This window comes from Diabrotica undecimpunctata, chromosome 8 (assembly GCF_040954645.1).
Source record: "Diabrotica undecimpunctata isolate CICGRU chromosome 8, icDiaUnde3, whole genome shotgun sequence".
Classification (NCBI taxonomy): domain Eukaryota; kingdom Metazoa; phylum Arthropoda; class Insecta; order Coleoptera; family Chrysomelidae; genus Diabrotica; species Diabrotica undecimpunctata.
Window position 1 is genome coordinate 91,310,177 of NC_092810.1, and position 25,829 is coordinate 91,336,005.

General features: G+C 34.2%; 1 protein-coding gene across 1 annotated transcript in view; it reads left to right on the forward strand.

Annotated features, from left to right (window-relative positions):
• LOC140447769 (LIM domain only protein 3) overlaps nt 1–25,829 on the forward strand; it is a 1,475,576-nt gene that overhangs the window by 479,421 nt on the left and 970,326 nt on the right. The gene's annotated exons all lie outside the window — the stretch shown is intronic.

Genomic DNA, 25,829 nt, shown 5'->3' on the forward strand with positions numbered 1-25,829 from the left:
CCATTGATCGTCGTTTACAGGAAACGGGTACATTCCAACAGCAAGTTGTGGCAATAGTGGTCGTCCAATAATAGATGCAACTGATGAAAATATTTTAGAATTCATTGAAGAAGTCCCTAGAACAAATACAAGGGTAATAGCTGCTCAACTAACTGTTCCTCACGTAAGGGTTTGGAGGCATTTGAAGGATCAGCTGCTTAAACCCTATCACTTAACAACGGTTCAAGAGTTATTGGTTGAAGATTATCCTAAAAGGATTGGATTTTGCTATTAGTTGTTGAAATGGAATAACAAACCATCATAACAAGCACATTTGGGCCGACGAAAATCCTTACGCCAAAAAAAGGACTCCATCACCAAAGGACTTTCAAAGTTATTGTTTGGGCAGGAATTGTGGACAATCTAATAGGCCCAGTATTTCTTCTCAATAACTTAAATGGTGATAATTATTTGCAGTTGTTGGCAAACGATTTACAAGAGTATTTGAAAGAAGTGAATATTGTGTGGTTTCCACAAGATGGCACTCCACCGCATTACAGTAATGAAGTCCGGGAATAACTTTGAAGGCAGTATCCTAGTCGGTAGATTGGAAGCGGTCATCACGCACCTATTTCTTAGCCACCCAGAAGTCCAGGTCTTAACCCCATGGACTTTTGATTTTGGGGGTTTATGAAAGAGAAAGTATATTCTGTAACAATAGAGGACGAACGACAATTGAGGGTTAGAATAATTGGAGCTGCAAATCAATTTCGTCAGAAACATATGATTTTTCAGCGCATTCGGTTTTCCTTATTCTAACGATACCGAATGTGTATTGAAGAAAATAGGGGTCATTTTGAACATTTATTGTAATATCATATTTATAAAGGTTATAGACATTTTTTGTACTTGTTAATTCATTTAAGCCATTTATTTATTTGCACGTAATTTTTTAAACGTTAATGAAAAGGGCCATCACTCAATAAATACTGTAGTTTGAAAAAAGTGATAAGATGCAAAAAATGTTTAAAAATAATGTGTTAAACCAATGATCCCACAAAATTCATTTGATTCGAAAGTACTCAAAAGTGCGGGGGAATTTAGAGCTGCACACCCCCCTTAAACGTATATATATATATATATATATATATATATATATATATATATATATATATATATATATATATATATATATATATATTAACGGTTTAAAAACACAACCAGGAAACTGATTCAATATCTAAGTTTTTGATAATAGGATAAAAATAGGAACGCTGACATCTTGTGTAAACATGTGCAATCTTTACGTAAAGCATTTTTTTATAAGCAGTCTCATTTATTAATTAGCAATTCAAAACCTGGAAAATTCATAAAATATTATCCACAGGGACATGATGATTTCAACGCAAGTACCTCATAATCATAAAATTCTAATTCCTTATTTCAGGTACCCAAAAATTTATTAATTTAAGTTGGTGATTTAGAAAATAACTACTGACTTTAAAAGTGCACTATATGATTCCCTGTATTATGACATAAGTCAATTTATTGACATAATTACAACATTAATTAAAACATAACTAAGTCTACGTTATCCATATGCAAAGTAAAGTTGCTTGAAAATCCAGTATCACACACTACTTCTTCTCCAATCCCATAACCACCTATCTATAAATGAAGATGTCAAGATTGCCTCGAATAGCATTCCTCCACAAAGGTAAACATCCTTAATTAAATTGTTACAATTCCAATTAAGGATCCAGAGCAATTGATCTATCGACGGATAAGGCGCTCGAACTTTTTTTGCGAAACTTATTTTCACCTTGTCGAGTCGAGGTCTACTTTTTCTTGACGAGAAATTTCAGAAATTTACTTTAAAACGTTTTTATTTTTTATCGTTTGTATGTTGTTAATGGAAACGTTAGGTTCTCACACATATTAGTAATTATTACATGTTACCGTAAAAGGCGCTTCTTTTATTTATACGAGGATTATGCGATAACTACATGGTCTAGCAAAGAAAATGCAAGTTTTTCCCGAAAAAAAATTTAATTGTTCAGTATAGTCTTCTAAAAAAAGTGAATGAGACTCGAAACTTATGAGAAGATGCACTTGTAAAAATAAGAAGAAGAAAGTTGTTTCTGTGAAATAGAGGTATTTTTCAAATATTTATTGCGGACGATAGGTATTTCAAAGATACAGAGTATGGATTAGTGTAGTTGTCTCCATATTTCTATCGCCCATTGAAAAAAGAGGCGGTACAAGTGTTTAAGAAATTCTAGTAGCCGCTGTCAAGGGAAGTATCCTGATATTGGTTGTTTCACCGACACAAATTTATTGATGTAAGTATTAAATCATAAAATGACAATATATAATATGTATAAAGTCAAAGAGCAGAGAAATGTGATTTTGAAAAAAAAAAGAAAACAAAAACATTATATTTCTTTGTTTTTTAAAAGGTTAAAAGTTAAATGTCAAGAAACTATCAATCTGTAACCCTGTCGGAAAAAAAACTAGGTGATACATCGGCATTTTCTATTAGCGTTTAACGAAGAAGTCATATAAATAAAACTGCGAAAAAGTTTTTTACATTTAAGAAATTGTTTTAAATCAATGTTAACAATTTACAATAAAAAACTGAATGGTTTTAACTGAAAAAGCCGCCACATTAGCGTACCTTCTCTAATATTGCTTCTACAGACGAGCTCTCATCATCGTCAATATCTAACAGATCAATAATAAATTTGTTCACTGTTTGATGGTTTACTGCTTTTTTCCAGTCAGCACTTGTGATCTGTGACAGTCCATATCGAATTAAATCAATTACTTTCGGGTCAAATTTTGGAAAAATATTTTTCCTTCAAATTAGTTTTATTACGTGGCCCACATAAGTTCTATTGTATTGAATTTGTTTGAAAATGCAAAAATAAGGTGGTAACTCAAAAACAGTATAACTGTTCAAATCGTGTCCAGTATATGTTTTTTGTCATAAGTTTTAGTCACGAAGCACTTCAAGTTATTGTTTCTTATTATAGTTCTCCACAAAATACAAATCATTATTTAAGAGAAAGTCTTGTAGTTCCTGTTTTGAAGACGAACTGTTTGTAATTTTTTTAGAAGTCTTGAGGGATATCTGGCATTTTTCATAATTATCACACGGCTAAGTGTAATATTAAGAAGTAATGTATTTTTAAACCACTCTTTGAATATATTAGAACTTATATTCTGATTAATCTACACTACATTTTTCTATTTTTTTTTTCTGCAAAAAAATGGTTGGGTGCCAAATGGCGCCCACAGCGCCTATTTAAAGATTCACAGTGCACAATAATTATTCGAAAACCTTTATTTGGAGGTACTTCTTTCAGCTGGCACCTAAGTGAACATTCAGTTTAACCCTTGCTAGTGGTATTCTGACTGTCATACCATATCTCGTCTAAATAATAAATTGTTCGCTTTTGGTCTCGATATTCTTAAATTTTTTCTAAATAATACAAATGCCAACTCTCCTCTTACTACTCGTTTATCAACGATTTTGTATTTAAATCCAAGTTTTTTTCAGCAGTCTGCTGTAAAGTTGTTTTATTGCAGGTTCTTCCCATTGCAAAAAGCTTGGTATATATAATAGCGATTGTTGGTATTACATTTTTGTCGTATTCCTCGTAAATTAAATTTCTTAAACATTTAGTAGTCATTCAAGATGTTTAAGTTTTCCAGCATCCAATCTTGTTTTTCTCTTTTTAAGACCACTCTTCACAATGTCGCGCATGGTAGAATAATGAATTCATGGTAGAAAGGCCGTTTTTCTTATGATACTGGCTTTAAAACTATTTTCAGGATAGTTTAGTAGACTTTTGTAAAGGTTGGTACAAATTTTCGACTATTACACTTTCTCTACTACTACTTGGGTCCTCTTGTTTCCACGAACGAAAAATTTTAGGTGATTTTTCTCATGGCGTAAACATGTTCTTTATAGACAGATAGACAGTTTCGAAAAACAAACATCAAAAAAATACTAAAATAATTATAACGACCACCTCAAAACGATGAAATTTCAACAAAAGTCAAAATTAAAGCAATGTACATCTATAAACAACCTTTTTGCAAAGATGACAACTAAATGAAAAAAAAAAACGGAAAAGTCCAGTCCCGTTAAAGATAAGCACCTGCCGATATGTTATGAATCGCATTACTGGGTCCACGTTATATTTTGCGATTGTCCACGAATGTTATGACCTACGAACTATCTTCATTGTGCGTTGTTGTTGTTGTTTTTTGTGAAGTATTTTCTCTTTGGTGTTCTGTTTTCTCTCTGGTGTGATTGTTGATTTTTTCTCTAGTATTTTGATTTATTTTACTATTTAATGTTTGGGTTTTTTGTGCTTTCATCTGTGGAAAGCGTCGTACCTCATGATCTCTCGCAATATGTGACTGGGATGGTTCTCTATCTTCGCGAACTTTGTCCTTGTTTTTTCCTTCATTATATCAGTCACTCTGATTTGTTGTAGTTCTCTGAAGAGGAATCTTTCTGCAACGTATCTTGGTACGTTGCAGAAAGATACGTATCTTCTCTTAGGCTGTTGTTATGTGCCGCTTGTATTTTCTTTTTTTGGTGTATTACATATGTGTCCCCATGCGAGAGATGCATATGTTAATATAGGAATAATTATACTATTTATTAATCTTATTTTAGTTTTTTTTCTAAGTTTGCTTTTTCTTCCTGCTAGGCCTCTTATTGATGCTCTTGACATGTTGGCTTTTGTGTTGTAGCGTCTACATGTTCACTAAACCTTAAGCCTTTGTCCATAATTACTCCGAGGTATTTTGATTCGTTTTTCCACTCGATGGGATCGTCTTGCACAGTCACCTCTTCTTCTGGTTGTTGGTGCCTCTTTTTGAAAAGTACAGCGTATGTCTTTTCGGAGTTTATAGCAGCTTTCCATTTTAAGCTTCATTCTTTTATGTCATCTAGCGCTGTTTGTAAGTTGTTTAACGCTATGTCTACATTTCTGTGTTTGGCCGCTATCGCTGTGTCGTCGGCATAGAGGCTTAGTAATTTACCTGGTGTTCTAGGTATGTCTGCTGTGTATATCGTGTACAGTAGAGGTGACAGTACCGCTCCATGTGGTACTCCAGGCTCCGGGTTCCCGAGTTCGGATAGGACTTGTCCTATTTGAACTCTGAAACTACGATTGCTCAAGTATGAAGAGGTTAGTCTTGTCATTGCTCCGCTGCAACCGTATCTTCTCATTTTGTTGATCAGTCCTTTGTGCCAGACACTGTCGAAAGTTTTGCTTACATCTAGGAAGGCAGCTCCTGTGTAGTGTTTATCATTAAATCCAGCTGCTATGTACTCTGTTAATCTGAGTACTTGTAGCTCACTGGAGTGTTCTGATCTAAAACCGAATTGGGCTTCGGGTATTATGTCTAGTCTGTCTGTTTTAGCTTGGAGTCTGCTGAGTATTACTCTCTCTACAATCTTGCTAATTGCAGGTAGCAAGCTTATTGGCCTGTAGTTTTGCGGGAATGTGCTGTTTTTTCCGGGCTTTGATAACATTATGCCATGGGCCTCTTTTCATCTATTTGGGAATTTCTTGAATCTTAGCATCGCATTGATTATATTTGTTAAATATACTATGGCTCTCGGTGGTAAGTATTTTAGAGTACTGTTCGTTATTTGATCAGGACCAGGTGCCCTTTTCGGCGAGCTGTTTTTAATTAGCTCGTTTAACTCCTCCGGTGATGTAGGAGGGATGATTTAGTTTGAATTTTCGGGCCTTTTTCTTTGTCTTTCGACTTCTTCAATGAAGTCGATGTCCTCGTCTGGGTGGTAATTTAGTGTACACTCTCTCGAGAGAGTACTGCTCATTACCTCTGCTTCCTTTGTAGTGTAGACTATTCCGTTTTCTCCATGTAATGGAGGGATTGGCTTTCTGTCATTTCTCAGTATTCTCTGAAGCCTCCAAATATTTTGCATATTTGGTCCTTGTTCCTCCATGTCTCTGATGTGGTTTTCACAGCTTTCACTACGGTATTGTTGTAGTGCTGTTTTGACATCGCTGTTTAACCTATTTGCTCTATTTTTGTCTGCCTGGTACCTTGTCCTTCTTGCTCTATGCTTTGCTCTGTTCTTTTCCCTTATTAAATCCTTTCTTGCGGTATATCCTTAAATCTTCCCGTGTGCATTTCTACTTCCTCTTCTGTAGTGCTGTTTCTGAGTGGTTGTTGGATGATGTTTTCCAACTCTAGGACTCTGTCTTCTATTTCTCGTGGGTTCTCTATCACTAGAACTATGTTTATTCCAGTGCTCACGAGTCTTTTGAAGTTTTGAAGTTCGTCCACTTTGTTTTCTTTTTAACTCATTTGATTGTACTTTCCTCTTCCAACGTTCCTAGTTCTAATATGATAGGGTTGTGGTCCGTTGTACCTTTGTTTAATGTTTGTAATTCTGTTTGTAGTCCTTGCTACTACAATGTGTGTAAGAAGTCCGTTTCCTGGATAATATGTTGGGTCTGTAGGGCCCATTGCCATAACGTCGTAGTTGTTTTCTATGTATGTGTTTAGTAGTCTTCCATTTCTGTTCGTAGCTCTGTCGTTCCAATTTGGGGATCTTGCATTTAGGTCTCCTATTATAATTGAGGGTTCGTCGTTTAGAAACGTATTTAAGTCGTCTTCGATCAGTAGATCTTGTGGTTTTACGTGGACGGAGGTAAATCTGACTTCTCCTTTCCTCATTTGTATTCTTATTGTTGTTGCTTGCATAGTATTTAGTTGTGGTATTAGAATTCTGATATGACCTATGCCCTTTTTCACTAATATTGCTGTACCACCTTACCTTGCTGTGTTATCGTTCCTGTGTATGTCATAGCCCGGAAACTTAATGTTGATGTTGTTCATGAGCTTTGTTTCCTGTATTGCCACGATATTCATTTCATATCTATTGACCAGTTCGTCCAGTATATTCTGGTTGGCCCGTATGCCTCCTGGGTTCCAGGAGCCTATCCTCAAGTATACCCTGTTTGCTTGTACTAGTTCAGTGCTAGCTTTATGTCTGCGATCTCCTCGTGGACAATCCTAGTAACTAGCTCTTTCACGGAGCTTACTAGGCCATCTTGCTACTGTTTGGAATTGAGAATCGTATTCTCAGTGCTTTGCGTTTTTGCTGCCTGCTCGTATGAAGGCCCACTAGATGTAGTGTGCGGCCTTCTTTGTGTTGTTTGTTGTCTTTTTTGGGGTTGTTGTTGGCGACCCCAAGTTGGACATCTGGGGCATCCTCTAAAATTTGCCGGGTGCTGTCCCTGATAGTTTGCACATTTTGCCTTTTGCTCTTTTGGCATTTGGCAGCTTCTGCTTTGATGGCTTTCGCCGCACCTTAAACATCGAGGTATTTTGAAACAAGCTCTTTGTGCGTGGTGGTATCCTTGGCAGTTAAAGCACTGTGTGGGCCCTGTTGCCTTTTTAAGATCCTCGATAGAGGATCTATCTAGAGGATGAAGATTTCATATGCATCAGGTTAGTGATGCGTTTCGCCTTCTCGACTTTCTCCCTCTCTACTGTGATAACAAACATAGGAAGGTGTCTTTTGTCACTCTTCCTTAATATTGTATTTTTTATTGATATACATTCAATATAGTATTCATTGTTTCGAACATCTCAATCGTGTTCATCGTAGGAGGTAATCCTCTTATTACCATCCGTGGTTTTATATCTTCCTCTAATGGCAAGGCTATCCATTGTATTTGCGTGGTTTTGTGAAAGTTCTCGATGATTTTTACCATCTTTCTATAATCCTCAGGGCTTCTTGCCTGAATCAATGTTTCTCTATCACTTCTTGACAGCTTATTCGCTGTAATCATATTTTGTTTCTGGGCAATATTTAAAATTGCGCCAGTATAATTCACGCTCTGTAATTTTATTACAGGCGGTGTCCACGTTGTTTTTGTTTTTGGAGTTTCGTCTGTTTTCATTTGACATGAAGTTCTTCAATCTTTTTCCTGAGGGCCGTAATTTCGGCGTCCTTTTCTTTTAGCAGGATTTTCAGTGCCTCTAGTTTGGACTTTTCGTCCTCACTACTCATCTGCCTTAGTCTCTTCGTTGTTGGCCGTTTTTCTTTCGGTGTGTCGTCATCTGTAGTATTATTCTCTGTTCCGCGGTTTCCCTGCGCACGGTCTTTTGTCCGCTTCCTCTTATTTTTGGGACGTTTGAAATCCTCGTCAGCTATGCTGTCTTCTATGGTTAATTCATTGAATATTTTATAATTCGTCTTTCTTTCGTCTTCGGTGGCAATACGTCATAGATGGTGCAGTGGAGTTTCCTCTTACTGCAACCATAGGGGCTGGGGGATGCCTTTCGGACAGACGGAGATTGTGAACGATCCATTATTTGGAGACGGATATCCAGAAGCACGGCTTCTGGGTGAAACCAAGTGACCTCACACGCGGCTGTTCACACTCTACGCAGAACTAGAGCACTGTCCTCTTGCATTTCTCACCTCCCTCACCTTGGGGCCGTATCTGCCAGATATAAATTTCTAAAAAATTATATCCAACAGTGTCATCCCAAACGGTGGCACAGGCAGTATCCGGACGGGCTAAAAGTCCGTATGCTTTTTCGTCCGTATAATTTTCTGCCTTATTTTAGAATTGTTTGACTTTTATTATAACAGTTTGTATTTTTTTCTTCTGGGGTGTGTAGATTTTGTCTACCCTATCAAATATTTCTTTATTTATTTTATATGATATTATTGTATTATCTACTTACAGAAATTCAAATGTTTTGGGTCTTCTCTATTGGCCATAATTACTTTCTTTAATCGTTCTTGATAAACTTTTTAAAGACACAGGAATCTTAATCTAATTACTTAATTGCTTTCGTAACTGCTTTATGATAAGATATTAGAGCATCATTGTCGAACGAACGTGAATTTTAAAAATTATTTTTTATTAATCTTTACTAGAAATCGTAAACCTAACGAAATTCGAATGTTCGCAAATTTGGTTATATTGTCCAATGTATGTACTACTAAAATGCCACAAATTATTTTTAGTTTGTAAATTATTTATAAATTATGTATTTATATATATATATATATATATATATATATATATATATATATATATATATATATATATATATATATATTGTAGTTAGTAAGTTTTTAATTGAAAAGAAATTTAGATTCATCCTAAGTTATTTATAGCATCATTAGAGATAAGCGCAACCAAACCAACGGCCCTTAATATTTACCGATAAACTCCTCGAGCCGAATATACGGCGAAATAATTGTAGGGCACAAAAAGCCCTTAGAATCTTCATTTACTTTAATGACGTCTTCATCGTTATGTTCTGGCGTGTACACGGCGATAATGGCGGATGTTCGCCAAATTCCATTATCGATAACAACTGTTGGCGTTGTAATTTTCGTAAAGTTACAATTAAATCACGTTGATTCGGATGTAATGGAACCTAAATCATTAATTTTAATTGGCTTAGTCTCCTAGCAAAGTTGGCGAACAATTACTGCAATTCAGTAAGTAATTACTCAAGTATAATAAGTCGCCTGGTTTGCCGAGCTGCTGTTGCTGCTGCTGATGCTGTTCCTGGCTCGATGATAAACGCTAACGATTCTCCAAATTTGGATATATAAAATTCTTCTCATAAAATCTATTTCATGTCACAGTTGGGCTATTATCACACAAGGCTGCTCAGTATACGACGAAATATATATAAATATATATATATATATATATATATATATATATATATATATATATATATATATATATATATATATATATATATACGAGTGCAAAACAATCGACTCAAAAGTAATATTTGAGATTACACCTTCTGTTAAAATGTAAGAATTATGAAAATAAATAGATGTAATGTGTAAGCAATGTGTAAGCAAAGTTCATTATTGAAGTTACAAAAACTGCTATTGCATTATTTGGAAGACGCATTATAAAAACAATATGCAATACGAACAGTGTTTCCTAAATATTCATTAATCATTATAACTAACGCAAGAACGATGTTATGAACAGAGAAATCATCAATTACAAATTGAATTTCTTTATTTTTCAGTATTTGATATTACCACCCTACTACTAATTACACTTTCCAATCGATTTTGCATAAATCAGATGACCTTTTTAATAAATTCTTGAGGCATTGCTTTCCATCATCAGCTCTCAATTCCGTTATGCTCCTTGATGCATGATTTTTATCCTCGACCCTTCGTTTAAGCTCATTACAAACATGCTCTATTGGATTTATGTCCGGACTCACCGCATACCAATTTATTGTAGGTATACCGGTCTTAGTCAGAAGGTGGAGGTGACTCGTGTGGTATGGCATTGTACATTATCGTGCAGTAAAATAAAGGCATCACTAATAAATCCCACATATGGAACCACATGTTTATCCAAAATGTCTCTTATGTAATGATCTTCTCTTATGATTCGCCGTTAAATCTCCTCCATGTCCTATACCAGGCACAAAAACCAACTGGGTTTACTATCCATGGAAATGCCTGCCCAAAACATACAAGCACCGCCTCTATATGACACAATTTCTCGTATACAACATTGAGCAAATCGCTCTCCTGGCCTTCCATAGACTTGACGCCTCATGTCATTGTCATATAGGCAGATCCTTCTTTTGTAGGAAAATAATACCTGACTCCATTAAAAGTCGTCCCAATCCAGATGTTCGCGAGCAAATTTGCAAATCACCTTTGCTTCTGGGCTGCAGTTAGCTTGGTACCCGTAGCTGCTCTTTTTGGTGTCAGGTTGGCTACCTTCAGTCTTTTTCTGACTATCTAAACGCTGATAACCACACCTCGGACCTCTCTAAGCTCTTCTTTAACATTAGCATCAGTTAAATGTCGATCTTTCGGGGATTTCGATATAAGAAATCGATCATCTCTCTCCGTTGTTATTCGTTTACGGCCTTCTCCTTGTCAGTGGACATAATCACCAGTATTTTGTACTGACGATACACGCGAAACACAGCAGACTGGCTTAAATTTCGTCGATTTTCCACGGCACTCTGTCTTACGCCTTCTATCAATAATGTTACTGCTAGGTGAAGGATTTGGTATCCATTTCCAATGCAGTTGCGAACTTGCGAACAATGAAGTGACTGATGTTTTATTGGGTTGCTACGGAAATTGATGCATATGATGTTAACCGAACGCGTTAAGTCGGAGCGTGTCGATTTCAAATTCTGACCCCGTCTATACGTGTTGTACTGTTTGTAATAGGTCATAATAATAAGGTTAATGATTGTACACTAAATATTTTTAAATTTACACCATTTTTCTGTATGTGTCTTCTGTGGTTTTCCGCGTTTGACTCCTCAATGAATAATTTTGGTTTTGATACAAACCATTATTTTGACAAAGTTTCGGCAAGGTCACACTTGCCGTTGTCAAGTCAGGTAGTAGCGCTTCTTGCTTTCTCGCTGATGCTTGAAGTTAACTGACTCTCCTGGTCGCTACGGTTACTTTTTGTAGCCGCAAGCCTTCTTGTAATTGGTCCTGTCCGTGTGTAGGTAGGCAGGTTCTTACTAGTCGGTCTTGTGAGCTGATGTATTTTGACTTTTTCCTTAATGCCGTTTTCCATGTTGTTGGAAGCCTTTGAGTATCATCTCTTTGGTTTAGACTGTTAGGATTTTTGTTCTATTTCTATTGAATCTCTTATTTCGCGTTTTCCTCTAATTTTAATGTTAGCTAGCATCGTCGTTTGGTTCAGGTTTATTGTATGTCCTGTGTTTGAGATATGTTGGGCAAGGGTAGATGTTTTTTCTCTCCTTTCGATGGTATTTTGATGTTCTTCTCGTCTAACCTTGATTCTTTGGTTGGTCTTTCCGACGCACAATTTGTCACAGTCCCCACATGGAATCTCGTATACTCGTAGATTTTCTAACGATATTTTTGTTTCGGCTGGTGGTAAAATGGTTGAGATTTTTCTGTCGGTATTAAATATCGTTTCTATTCTGTGTTACCTTAGCACTCTCCCTATTTTCTCTGTTGTACCCTTTACATACGGTAGAATGGCTTCTGCAATCGATTTTTCCTCTTCTGTTGGATCCTTAATTCTTTTTTGAGCATTATGAGCATTTTCAGTGGTATATGTTGAAAAGCCGTTTTTTTAGTGCTGTTTTCACATTATACATCTCTTTATTTTTGTTTTCTTCATCTGTCAGTCTTTTGGATCGTGTCATCAGGGTTTTAATGACTGAATGTAATTGTGCAGGAAGCTGATGTGAATCGGCATGTAGGTATCTGTCGGTATGTGTGGGTTTTCGGTACATTGTATGTCCTATGTACCCGTCTTTTTTCTTTATTATTAACACATCTAAAAATCGTAGTTGTTTGTTTTCTTCCACTTCTATACTAAACTGGATTTTATGGTGTATATTATTGATGTGTTCTAAAAATACCTTTAGTTTTTTTTCCATGTGTCCAGATTATAAAAGTATTATCCACGTATCTAAGCCAAAGTTTGGGTTTGTGTTCGGCTGTTTCTATTGCTGCTTATAGATGAAACATGTGTTATTTAAGCAGTGCTTTGTTAGATTTAGAGTATAATGTGGTATTAGATACTTTCTGATTATATTTTCTAATGATTTATCTATAGGAGCATTCGTAAAAAATGAAATCATATCGAAGCTGATTAACAAATGTCCTGGCTCAAGAGTCACATCTTTTATACGTTTGATGAAGTGGCTTGTAATCTTGACGTAAGAATCCGCTTCTTCTGCATATGGTTGTAGCTGTTTAGCCAGAAATTTTGCCAGTGGCTGTAAAGGAGATCCGATAGAACTAACTATTGTTCGCAATGGTAATCCTGCCTTATATACTTTGGGTAGGCCGTAAAGTTTTGGATATCTTCGGTGACAACAGGTTTAGAGGTACTTTTTTGAGAGAGATTTAATGGGAGATCGTGCATGAATCGTGCATGAATGCGTTTTTATGCAGTATTGGTTGATATTTCTAGAGATTATTCAGCTGAATAACGAATATGAGCGTTCTGCAAGCAATGTGTTTCGTGCACTTAGAGCAACTTATGTTCCACATAATTGGCCTACCAAACGCACAATTCGCTATATTATCAGTAAGGTAAAAATCTTAGTCCAACTTAGTCCAATCTTATCCAGTTTTCATTATTGGATAACAAGCGACCAAATAGACCACATTCAGCATGAACTGAAAAAAATATAGCGGCCGTAGCGGAGAGTGTACGCGAAACTAATAAAGAATCGATTTGTCACCGTTCTCAACAGTTTGGATTATCGTGTGCAACAACTTTGCGTATTTTACGTAAGGATCTTGGTTTAAAAGCATACAAAATTCAATAATTGCAGAATCTAAAGCCGTCCAATCTGCCGAAAATTTTTGATGATGCCCATTTTTGGCTTAATGGGTACGTGAATAAATAAAATACCCGAATATAGGGTGATGAGCAACCAGAAGAGGTTTAAGACTTGCCATTACATCCAGAAAAAACAACTGTTTGGTGTGGTTTATCGGCCGATGAAATCGTCGGTCCATATTTTTATGAAACACAGGCCGACCAGAATTTTACCATAAATGAAGATCATTACGCGTAATATTAAAGGACTATTTGATGCCTGAAATTAAAGCTTGTGATTTTGAGACATTTGATTTCAACAAGGTGGCGCCACTTGCCATACAGTCCGTGAAAACATGGCTTTACTGCGAGAACGATTCGGTTAACAATTTATATCACGATTCTGACCAGTATTTTGGCTACATACATCCTGTGACATCACACCTCTAGACTTTTTTCTTTAGGTCTACGTAGAGTCGGAAGTCTACAAGAATAAACCGGCTACGATTGAGGCATTGGAGGCCAATATTACTCGAGTCATTGGTCAAATAACAATCGAAATGCTCGAAAGCGTCATTGAGAATTGGAACTTCAGAGTGGATCATCCTAATAATTGCAGTCACGCTCAACATTTAAAAGAAATAATCTCTAAGAATTAATTATAAAGAATGGTTCTTTTAAACTTCTCCTCGGTATATAGATGAAGAGCATTTCATTTCATTTCGAGCTACTACAAGTATTCCTGATAAGAGATGAAACCTCGAAACTAACTGTTTCTGATGTCAGATTGGTAATAGCTCTTTCCACTTCGCTGGGAAATAAAAAAGAGAGATGAAACTAAGGACGAGGACTACTATTCAGGATAACAAATTGGAGCAAAAAGGATACTGAAAGAGGCAAATTGAATGAACGAGTGCTATAGGGGAGGCGAAAAAATTAGAAAATGAAAAGATAAAAATAGGAATTTGGAATAGAAACTCCAGTGAGCAAGGTGCATTAAAAATATTATAGAATGTCGAATTATACTATAAAAATTGACTAAACCTTCACTACATAATAATAATTATGAACACACAATGTTTATTGACTGCCTTAGAATTTATGTTTAAAAAACATTATATTTCCTTTTTGTATTCAACGATCTGAAAGTTTTAATACTAAAATTTAAAACTGTATAAAAAATCAAATGAAGTCTCTGTAGAATTGACAAAAGGCGAGTTACATACAATAACGCACTAGGAAAATAATTACCTTTATACTCTCGATAGAAGAGAACTTATGAAGTATTAACAACGAATAATTACTTTAAAAAATCAAAATTTACATTATTCATATTAGTTTCCTATCAGTTATTCCAAATTATTAAATATTCCATTTGGTACAAATTTAACATATTTCTGAATTTAAATAAGGATTTTAAAAACAGTCGTATGGAAAATATATTTATGACATTCTCAACCATCTACACATATTTAAATCAAATTGAAGATTTCAATTCACACTTCAATTAACCCCAATATTAGACTGTTCAGCAAAAAAAGATGGATACACATAGGCGTCTCATTCGATGAAAATTGCACTGTATATTTATTATTAAATAGTATATTAGAAGAACAATGCTAAATTAAAATTATACATTATACAAGTATATGGGAAATGAGTCAATACTCACAATCATAAGTAGTTTTTAATTAACAAAGTTGGTGAATTTTGGGCTACCGGTTTCAAGGCTTACAATATTTGCCCCATCATCAGGCCCCAGTACGTTATTTTTATATGTATTAAAAACTAAAAGCCAAAACAACATAAAACAAGCAATAAACAACTAAAACACAATAAATGAGACTAAATAATACCAAATTGAGTAAGCAACTATAACATTAATTGAAAGTGTGATTATCAAACCAAGTATTGTATTAGGACATTAGTGCCATTGGGTATCACCAATCTGATGAAAGCTGTACTAAATACCTGGCCAAATTATTAGGACAAACATTAAAAAATTGCATTTTTTTAAATAATAATTTTTATCAACAGGAATGTTATTATTTTTTCGCATAGCAACATTTAATATAGTATGGTAACATTATTGTACTAATTTAACGTTGGCAACACCGCCCTATCCGTGATTTATATACAGCATTGCGTCCTGTCAACTAGTGTGCATTTTATAACCTCAAATACTGTCTGTGAACATTTGAATTCTAAACGGGTTTGACCTGAAATTTTATTGCACAGGTGAGTAATTTATCCTTTTTTATTATTATTTTTTAAATTATAAACATATGCAGTAAAGTTACTGGTATAGTTAAAGGTATTATACATTTTTAGATGGGGAAAAACGCTGATCTGTCACCAAAACGAGTAGACCAAGTATTTGGACTCCTAAAAGCTGGACAAATGTCTCAAAATAAAATAGCAGCAATAGTAGGAGTATCAAGAAGTTCTGTAAGTAATATAAAACAGAAAATGCATCTGGAGTCAGTTTGGATCCAAAGCGTAAGGATCACAGCGGAAGACATCGTGTGACTACTCGTAGGACTGATCGCATAATAAGAGATATTTGCCTAGTAAACAAAGAGACCACTGCGAATGCTTACCCAATAGATAAGAGATGTAGGAATTTTTGTTTCAGAACGAACAGTTTGTCGGAGACTTGTCGAAAACAAACTGGTAGCTAGGAGACCAGCTCGAAAGCCAAGGCTTACTCCGGATATGATAAAGAAACGTTTCGAATTGGCACAAAAATACAAAAACTGGACAGTGGAAGACTGGAAAAAGGTATATTTGTGTTGTTTTTAAACATAGTAAAGTATTTTAACTTATTTAAAACAAAAAAACTTCACTGGCCAAGCATATGAACGCTATTGAGAATGGGTGGAAACTACTGAATAGGAAGATTGCGAAAAAAAAACTTTACTAATAACAGAGAGTTACTGAAAACGCTCATATATGAGTGGAATCATAATCCTCACCTTCAGGAAACTATTCAAGTCTGTATGGAGAGCATGCCTCGACGTGTTCAAGCTCTTCTAGTAGCCAAAGGCGGACATACAAAATAATAAATTTATCCCTATTTTGTAAAAATTATACTTTTTTTTAAACTAAAAGTTTTTTGTTAACATTTTTAGTACAGTTTAATTACCTAAGAGTTAATATTCACAAAAAAGAACAAAACAGTAATTTTTTCTTTCTTTCTTTCTCCCCTTCCTTTTACCCTAACAGGGTGTCGGATCAGTAATTTTTTCAAATATGTTAATTTCAAATATATTCAGAAAAATTTTATTAGCTAAATTGAATTTAATTTTTGTTTATTTGTTAAATGTTTGTTGGTATGTCTTATTATATGTAACACAGCCAGCGCATGGAATTTATTTTGTCATTTTGTCTGCACGTCTATAACATATTATACATGTTAACTGGTTAGCCTATACTAAGGGGCCCTGCAATCACCACTCCCTTGAGAGAAGACAATTTCTGAGCAATAATACCTTTTGGCGGGAATACTGATAACATAACCTCACTAATATGACACTACAAAGGCTGTTACAATTTTAATATATTTTGTTTGTGTTTTCATGTTTGTGCCGTCCACAAATTAATTTATACATCTTGACACAACAGCTGAAGATAAAATGTATAATATAAATAATAAAAAATAATAATAACATCTTGATATTCAGTTTCAATTGAAGATTATCTTCAATTTAACGATTAAGTTCAGAACTGCGAGTAAATGTATTCCTTAAGGGTATTCCGCGTACGTTGTAAATCATCTTCACTTTGAGAGAGTAGTATTGCATCGTTTGCATAGAAGATTATTTGAAGTTATTTTCTTCCATTTGGTATCCTGTTTAGTTCATGATTTTTTTATTATTTCATACATAATCAGATTCAACAAAAGAGGACTCAGGCAATCTGCATGTCTTATCCCATTGCGAGCTTCAATTGGCTCAGTTGCAACGAACAAGCTAACAAGAGTAGATGAAAAAGTTGTTCGTCTACAAAAGCTTTACGAAGGACACGTTGCTCAACTTCATTGGGGGCGGTAAGGATGTATTTAATATAACAGTCTTTAAATGAACTACAATAACACTTAATAATTCGCGGGTTAATTTAATTAAAACTTTAAATTTCTAAACGAAACAAAACGTCAAATAAATAAATATTTGACTACAACCTACAATCGAATAAAAAAAGCCTTTTTTTGTTTGGACTGGAATTAAATTATAGACAAAATTATGGACAAGTATACACAAAAAATTAAAAATAGTACTCTCATTTATGGTATTGAATCTACAATTTATATTCTTAACAAAATTACGCAAAAAATAATCAATAACTAGTGAATACTTACACAACAGTTCATTGTAGAATCACATATGCCAAAATTAAATAAACAGGTAAATTTCGGGCGCCGCACCGGAATCCCTTTTCTGGTTAGTCAGACAAAACCCCAAAATAGATAAGTACGGTATATTGCCCTTGTTAGCAGAACAGAGAAAATACTTTATATTGAATAAATTAACAATAAATTGACAAATCTTACCACATAAAATGCAGGCTTCACCACAAAACTAAACATTAAATTGACGTCTGAAGACATTTCGATAAAAAACTAAGAGCTGAAAGAAATGGGGTTTCGCTTCCCTTATATAACTTAGGGCAAAGCTAATTAAAAAAAGTGGTGGTTCTGTTTTCATGAGAAAATCTTAATACTTTAAATTTAATTCTGTACCATCTGTGAATTAAGTCGATAAATCAAAAATATAAACTTTCCAGTATGGCCATTTTAAACATTTTAATAGTTTTGAAGAATAAAAAATTTAAGTTTAATTTCGTTTTCATAGAAATTGGTGGGTAATCATGCACATGCAACGATTGACATACATAATTATGAGCTGTGAGTATATCACTTACGCTTAAAAAAATCTAACTTATCCACTTATTTACGCCAAATTTCTGTGTTCTTATTGAGTTACCGACTTATTGTACGTACATAAATTCCAGGACAAAAAATTAAACAGTTTTTGAAGTTATACTTCTATACGCGCACTCCTCGTTGGAAATTTGTATGGGAGTGAATCTGTGAAATCATTACATATGTAAGATAATGATTAAGAGAGAGACAGAAGATATATTTTCTCTCTCTTCCTCTCTCCAATATAAGAATGTTCATAATTATATTAGTCTTTTGTATTTCAAAATAATAATCTCAATAAATCACTGTATGACCCAGAACTGTCAATTTTGAAATGCTTTTGTTTCATGTCCTCGGTAGTATAGTAGTCAGTATCCCCGCCTGTCACGCGAGAGACCGGGGTTTGATTCCCAGTCGGGAAGGACTTTTTTATTAATATTATTACATGGTAAATCAAACATACCTATGCGTAAGTAGAAAAGTTATGTATATTATTGTCATTTTTAAGTACTTATGAATATTGCATTTTAATTTGTTTTGTATTATTATATTGAATTGCAGTTGCAGTGTATTGTATTTTTAAATTAATTACAAAATAAACAATGAATTTTACTGCAGAGTAAGTGTAAAAAAATTTTTGCATTCAACTCCTTTCATACATATATGAAAATAAAAATATACATTTTCATCAAAATATTGATTTAATCCTTCATTTACTATACTCCTATTACAGGTCAAATGTTGTTTATTAATGTTAGTAAGTTGTTATTAATTATGTTTCTCCTTCTGCTATGTCTTATCTATGTCTTATCTGTAGCATTACATATGTACTGATTGTACAGATTGACTCCCAAATAAATTTGTAACGGCGAATGCGTGTATAGAAGTGTAACTTCTACCGGCAGTCCCACTGGACTGCCACACCCGTTTTTTATACTTCATTTCTTTATAACACGCAACATCAACTTTAATTGGAAAAGGAAACTAAAAAACTACTAATTATCTGCATCAAACTCTTCCAAATCGAGGTCCAAGTCTTGCATATCTGTAGTGGGCAAATTTTGGTAAAAATTATGAAAAACTTCATGGATAAGCGGCAAAAGATCAAGTAGGTCTTTCTTTTTCGCCTTATTAATTGGCAAAAGTTTGTTTGTGATATGGGGCAATGTGCTTGGTTCAATGTGTTTTCCTGTTTTTCGGAAATTTACAGATTTCAAAGGATTGAAGACATCTAAACTATGTTTATATTTCACTATTCCAATATTACTATTATATTGGAACCACTGCACGGGCTGCCACAGAAACTTTTCTCCATCGGTGTTAACTTTTTTAACGATTAATGCTTCTTTTCCTAGACTGCTGAAATCCAAGAATTCTTCTTGTTTCATTACCACTACTTTGAATGGTTTCTTCCTTTTGCAGGATCTTACCAGCTGATACTAGTCATTAGGGTGATTGATCTTAATGTGTGTTCTCTTCGTTTCTTTCTGTATAAGAGCATGATCCATATCACACTTCATGTGAGTATGCTCACTGACCAAAAACTTGTGATTTATAACTTTGATATTTGGTAGTTTTGTGAAAGCGAAAGTAAACATAAAAGCGACTTTCTGATTCTTATTTGGCCTCCGCAAGTATCTGAGTAGAAAGTTACCTCTTCCATATCAGGATGTTCCGATAAAAGGCAGTAAATACAAGAAGCTATCTGATTCTCACCTCTTCCAGCAGTTTATTCGTCCCACATGAAACATGTAACTTCATTTGTTGCTAAATTGTAAAAGGTAAGGTTAAACGTCCACATTTGTGGCTTATAAAAGACGGTGTTCGCTGTTAAAAAGGGGGTTGGAAGGCACTGGTAAATATCAAAATTGTATGCTCTTTTTTTAGTGTCTGAAGACGCAACCTCCTTATCCACCTGTTTTGTCTTGTAAGCATCGTCTGCGAGCTGATGGTGTTTATCCCTCTCTTGTTCCAAATTTTCTTTCTCCTCTTCTTCCTCTTCTTCTTCTTCTTCAGTGCCTTATCCGATCTGGATGTTGGCGATCATCAAGGCTATCATGGTTTTGTTGACTGCTCTGCGAAACAGCTCCGCTGAGGTCATCCCAAACCATTGTCGGAGATTTTTCAACCACGAGATACGACGCCGTCCCGGTCCTCTTCTGCCAAATACTTTACCCTGCATAACAAGTTGAAGAATTCGATATTTTTCTTCGTTCCGCATCACGTGGCCGAGGTACTCAAGCTTACGTTGTTTAATTAAATTAAGCACTTCTTTTTCTTTTGTCATGCGCTGTAGGACCTCAACGTTGGTGACATGGTCCACATAAGATATTCTTCCTCAAGAACTTTAAATTTTGTTTCGAAAATATCACATTTAGAACAAGTATCCTGTTTAGGTTTTTTAAATGAAAATATCTAGTCTTGAATATCTAGTTACTCCCTATTCAAATGTAATACCCCCTACTATTTTGTTATATTGATAAACATGTAATTGAAGATACCAAGAACAATAAAGCAAAATGAAACGTGCCCAAGTGGGTATTTCTACATACCTAGTTATTCACTGACTGAATATTATGTACACGGATGGTCAAGTCAAGACAAGTCGATATACCGGTTATGATACCAAATAAATCGTCAAATTCAAATATTCACGGGCTCCTATCTAGGAAACTCTTGCAAATTTAAATTACTCATTTATTCACCTGACGAAATTGAAAGAAAACTATTTCAATATTGAGATATCTTGTTGTTACGAAAATTTGACTTATTCACATTCACGGATGGTACAAAATTATAGTCAGAGCTAATTTAATTTTGAGAGAGATTATGGGTGGGATTGATCTTAAGTGAAGTGTTCAAGACGGGAACTGCACGTGTTTATTAAAAATATGAATACTTATATGTATTCAGATAAAAAAAAATAATTATTAGACAGTTAACATAAAAGTACAATTTGACAAACGTTTTTAAATTAAGAGAATTGAACTGTTACACAGTTAGTTCTTCTACTTTTACTTTTATTCTGTTGTTTTGGTACATATTTTGAATCGTTTTGATTGTTCCTAGAGGTATTTCTCTTGCGTACGTGCCTTAATTTGACTCTGTCAAATGCCTTCTCCATTCATGTTTGTTCTGTTATTTTTTTTTATTTGTTTTAATAGTTGTTTGGTTAGATCTGGTACCCCGTAATTTAGGAGTTCATTCGATACTCTGTCCGCTTCTAGTGATTTTCTATTTTTAATTTCTTTAATGCTTCCTTTACCTCTTCCTCCACAATATTTATTTCCTCGTTTGTCTTCACTTCTGGTATTGGTGGTTCATTATCGTCACCCTTATCAAACAGGGATCGAAAGTAGTCTGCCATGTTTTCTTCTAAATCGTTTTTATTAGTTCATCTATTATTAGCGCCTACTGTACCACCTTTTTTAAGATAATAGCAAGAAGGTCACTCGTAATTTATAAGTGCAAATAAAATTTATTAAATTCTAACAAAAATGAAATAAATTAAATAAAATGTAAACTTTTCCACACGTCAATATTCTCTTTGAATCTTTATCACTGATGATTATCTTGATCAGAAATATTTTATCACGGTAATTATGAAATGAATGGGTTGGACCTCCTTCTCTCTGTTGGTTGCCCTACCTGTAGTACAAATCGTTTCTGGTTCAGGCACTGAATCTCTGTCGCTTCTCTAATAAGTTTGATAGTCTAATAAACCATTCTATTGATTACTTGTAATTGTTAATATCAATATTGTCTTTTAAGCAAATGCAAACTTTTACCATTGGGTTCTCAGATCACTCTGCAATAGGGATTTAATATTCGCTCTTTTTAAAATATAAAAATAATATTAGATTTACTACTATTTTATCGAAGCAGCACTTTTAATAATTAGAATGCAAGCAGTGCTAGTGATGTATAAAAGTTTTAGTACTTTGATTTGAAATCTTTTATAATCTTACTTTTTTCCCCTTAGTAAATACTTAACATGTGTTTGCACGTCTATGTTTAGGTAGGAAGTTATTTTGATAAATAAATGTTATATATTCTAACGCTTTGATTGTTGGCATCAGTCGTAAAAGCTAATTGATTCGAACTGAATCCATACGTGCCAAAATATAATGGGTGTATTAAACGATAATGGTTTTATAAAATATTCCTAGCAAATGTAAATTGACATGAGTTTTGTGAATTTAAAGTGGTTTTCCCATTCTGCACTTAAATTTTCATTGTGTTTATAAATATTTTAATAATAGTCTAGAGCTTGTTTTTTAATGTGTTGTTTATAGAATACATTAAAAATTACTAGTGGTGGAACTAGAAGAAAATGGAACAGAAAAATAAAGCATAAACAAACCAGAATATTGAAACCTGAATAACCTTCATAATAGTATATGAAGCAGTTTGGGTTGTACCGAAAAAATTAGATGCATCAGGGAAACAAAAATGGCGAGTTGATATTGACTATCGCAAGCTCAACGAACTTACAGTACTCGACCGTTATCCACTACCACAAATTTCAGAACTATTGGACCAACTAGGAAAATGCCAATATTTAACAACCCTAGATTTATCATCTGGATTTCATCAGATTGAAATTGACCCAAAAGACATCCAGAAAACAGCCTTTTCCGTTGAAAATGGACATTAGAAATTTTTTCGCAAGCCATTTGGACTAATGAATGCTCCATCTACTTCCCTACGAGTAATGGACAACATCCTCTTAGGAATCCAAAACGAAAGATGCTTATTATATGTGGATGACATACTACTCTATTCACCCACTATTCATGACCACATGTCACGACTGACAGAAGTATTTAAAAGATTACGAAAAGCAAATTTAACAATACAGCCAGATAAATGTGAATTCTTGAGGAAAAAGTAGCATATTTAGCATAAATCATAAAAAGCATAAAAACAATAAAGAAATAAAATCATTCTTAGGCTTAGCAGGTTACTACCGCAGATTTATTCCAAATTTTGCCAAAATTTCAACACTTCTTACTAAACTACTTTAACAAGACATACCTTTAATTTTTAATTCTTAATGCAAAGAAGCCTTTAGTGACCTCAAAAATATTTTAATGTCAGGCCCAATGCTTATATATCCAAATTTTGAAGAACCACTTTTACTTACTACTGATGCTAGTGCATTCGCAATTTTAGCCGTTCTATCGCAAGGCCCTATAGGAGAAGATTTGACAATCGCATATGCCTCCAGAACACTATGAAGTGCCCAAACAAAATACTCTACTATAGAGAAAAAATTATTAGCTATTATATGGGCAGTCAAACACTTTAGACCATAACTTTTTTTGCGTAAATTCACTCTTTTTACCGATCATCGACCACTTACATGCATTTTTTCGATAAATGATCCCAGAAGCCGCTTAGCGCGTTGGCGCCTAAAACTCGAAGAATGCAATTATAAAATAGAACACCGCTCAGAAAAAATACACAGAAATGCAGATGCCCTTTCAAGAACAAAGATTAACCATGTCAAAGATTGTGCTAACGTTCAATCAAAAATATCGTTACATGCATCGAATAGAGATGAAACTCAGACAAACGAAAATACATAAGACGATAATAAAGAAAATATAGAAAGAATATCCGAAGAATTTGACAAGTTTATCGAATTGTAAAGAATCAAATCGATAATGGATTATTTTAAAATTAAAACGTCGAATACGTAATTACTAGATAAATCTCATAAAAATATCGTTACCTTTTTCTGGCAAAGTAAACATGAGGAACTTTACGAGAAACTAATGAACAATATATTTGAGGAAAATGTAGAATATAGTAACCGAAGAAATATTATTGTATCCAGTAAAACTGTAAAACACCGAAAATATTTTATTATACCATTACCTTTTGATCCTAAACGAGTAATATCACATCTGTTTCTCGTACTTTTTGTAAATAAAGACCAATTCAACGAATCAAAAACTCATTGTGTCGAAAATAATCTCGAACTAACTATTCTAGAGATATTTTCTTATATTTTTGCTTACAGAGAATTTAAATTAAGAATCCCTCAAATTCTAGATCATTACCATTGTGGCAAAAACAATTTACACCGAGGAATTAATGAAACTGTCAGAAGAATAAAGGAGAAATACAATTGGAAGAACAAAACAAAAGATGTCGAAAAATTTATAAAAGCATGTGAAATTTGCCAAAAGCTTAAGATTTGCAGAAAAAACTTAAGTGGACCATTAGTCATAACAGAAACTCCAAAGACGCCATTCGAAAGAATTAATAAAGATATTTCCGAATACCCCGCTATGCTTTAACTAATCGTAACGAATTAACCAAATTCACACAGTCCTATCCTTTAGATAACAAAAGGCAGTAACAGTAGCTAATACACTCCCACTGTTTTCCAGCATTATGGAACACCACTAGGAAGAATTAATTGCGACTGCGGTCGAGAATTCGAGAATATTATACTTAAAGATGTATTCAAACTATATGACATAAAAGTAACATTTTCTAGTGTTAACCATCCACAATCTAATGGATCTGTGGAAGATTTAAAGCTACACTCTCAGAAATGATTTGAGCAAATCAAGCAGAAAACCCAGAGATCATCCCTTCACCATAGTCCCGTATGCAACTTATAACAACACGAAAAATAAGAACCATGGTTTTACACCATTCGAACTTATATTTTGACATACTGCAAGACGACCACCAGAAACTCTATACAATCAAAATACAGTAATAACTAAATACCTAAATAATACCTTAATAATCGTATGAAACACTTTTACAAAGTAGCCAGAGCAAAGACAGAACGACGGAAAGAACAGGCGAAAATAAGATTTGACGAAAATATTTCAGTACAACGATCTGATTTTAAAATCGGTAACAAAGTTTATGTAAAAGAATCCCGAATAAGATCAAAATCAGAAAATGATTTTAATGGACCTTTCGAAATTTAAGAACTTTTTACAAATTCCACAATTATCCTAAACCCCACAACTAACCATACTTCCAAAGTAAATTTTGACAGACTAATACTTTATTTTGAATAATTTTCCTTTATAGATTATACGAATATCTAACGATAAATGGACCTTACTTGTTTACAAGGAAATGTTCTCCATCAACACTACCATATCCAACAATGACAGAATTTTAGAAAACCTACTGGAAAAAATTATTAACGCTGATACACCGAGAAAACTTGCATTTCAAGCCAAAGTACAGACACACGTGAGTGTGCTAAAACAAATTTCTTCTTGTATGTAGGCTTTAAAGCCTCTTTCTTCTTCAATATTAGCCTCCTAAATTGTTTAAATTATCGCATTTTCTTTTTCTTGGTCTGCCAATTCTTCTTCGTCCATTTGGTAAATTATCTCATGCTATTCGTAGTTTCCTATCCTCTGTTATTCTACTAATGTGTTCGTTCCACTCCTGTTTGCGTTTTGTCAGCCATCCAGTTATGTCTTTTATATTGCATGCTCTTCTTATTATGTTTTCGCTTCTCTCCCTATCCAACAGACTTTTCCCTGATATTCGTCGAAGTATTTTTATATCTGTTGTTTCTAGTA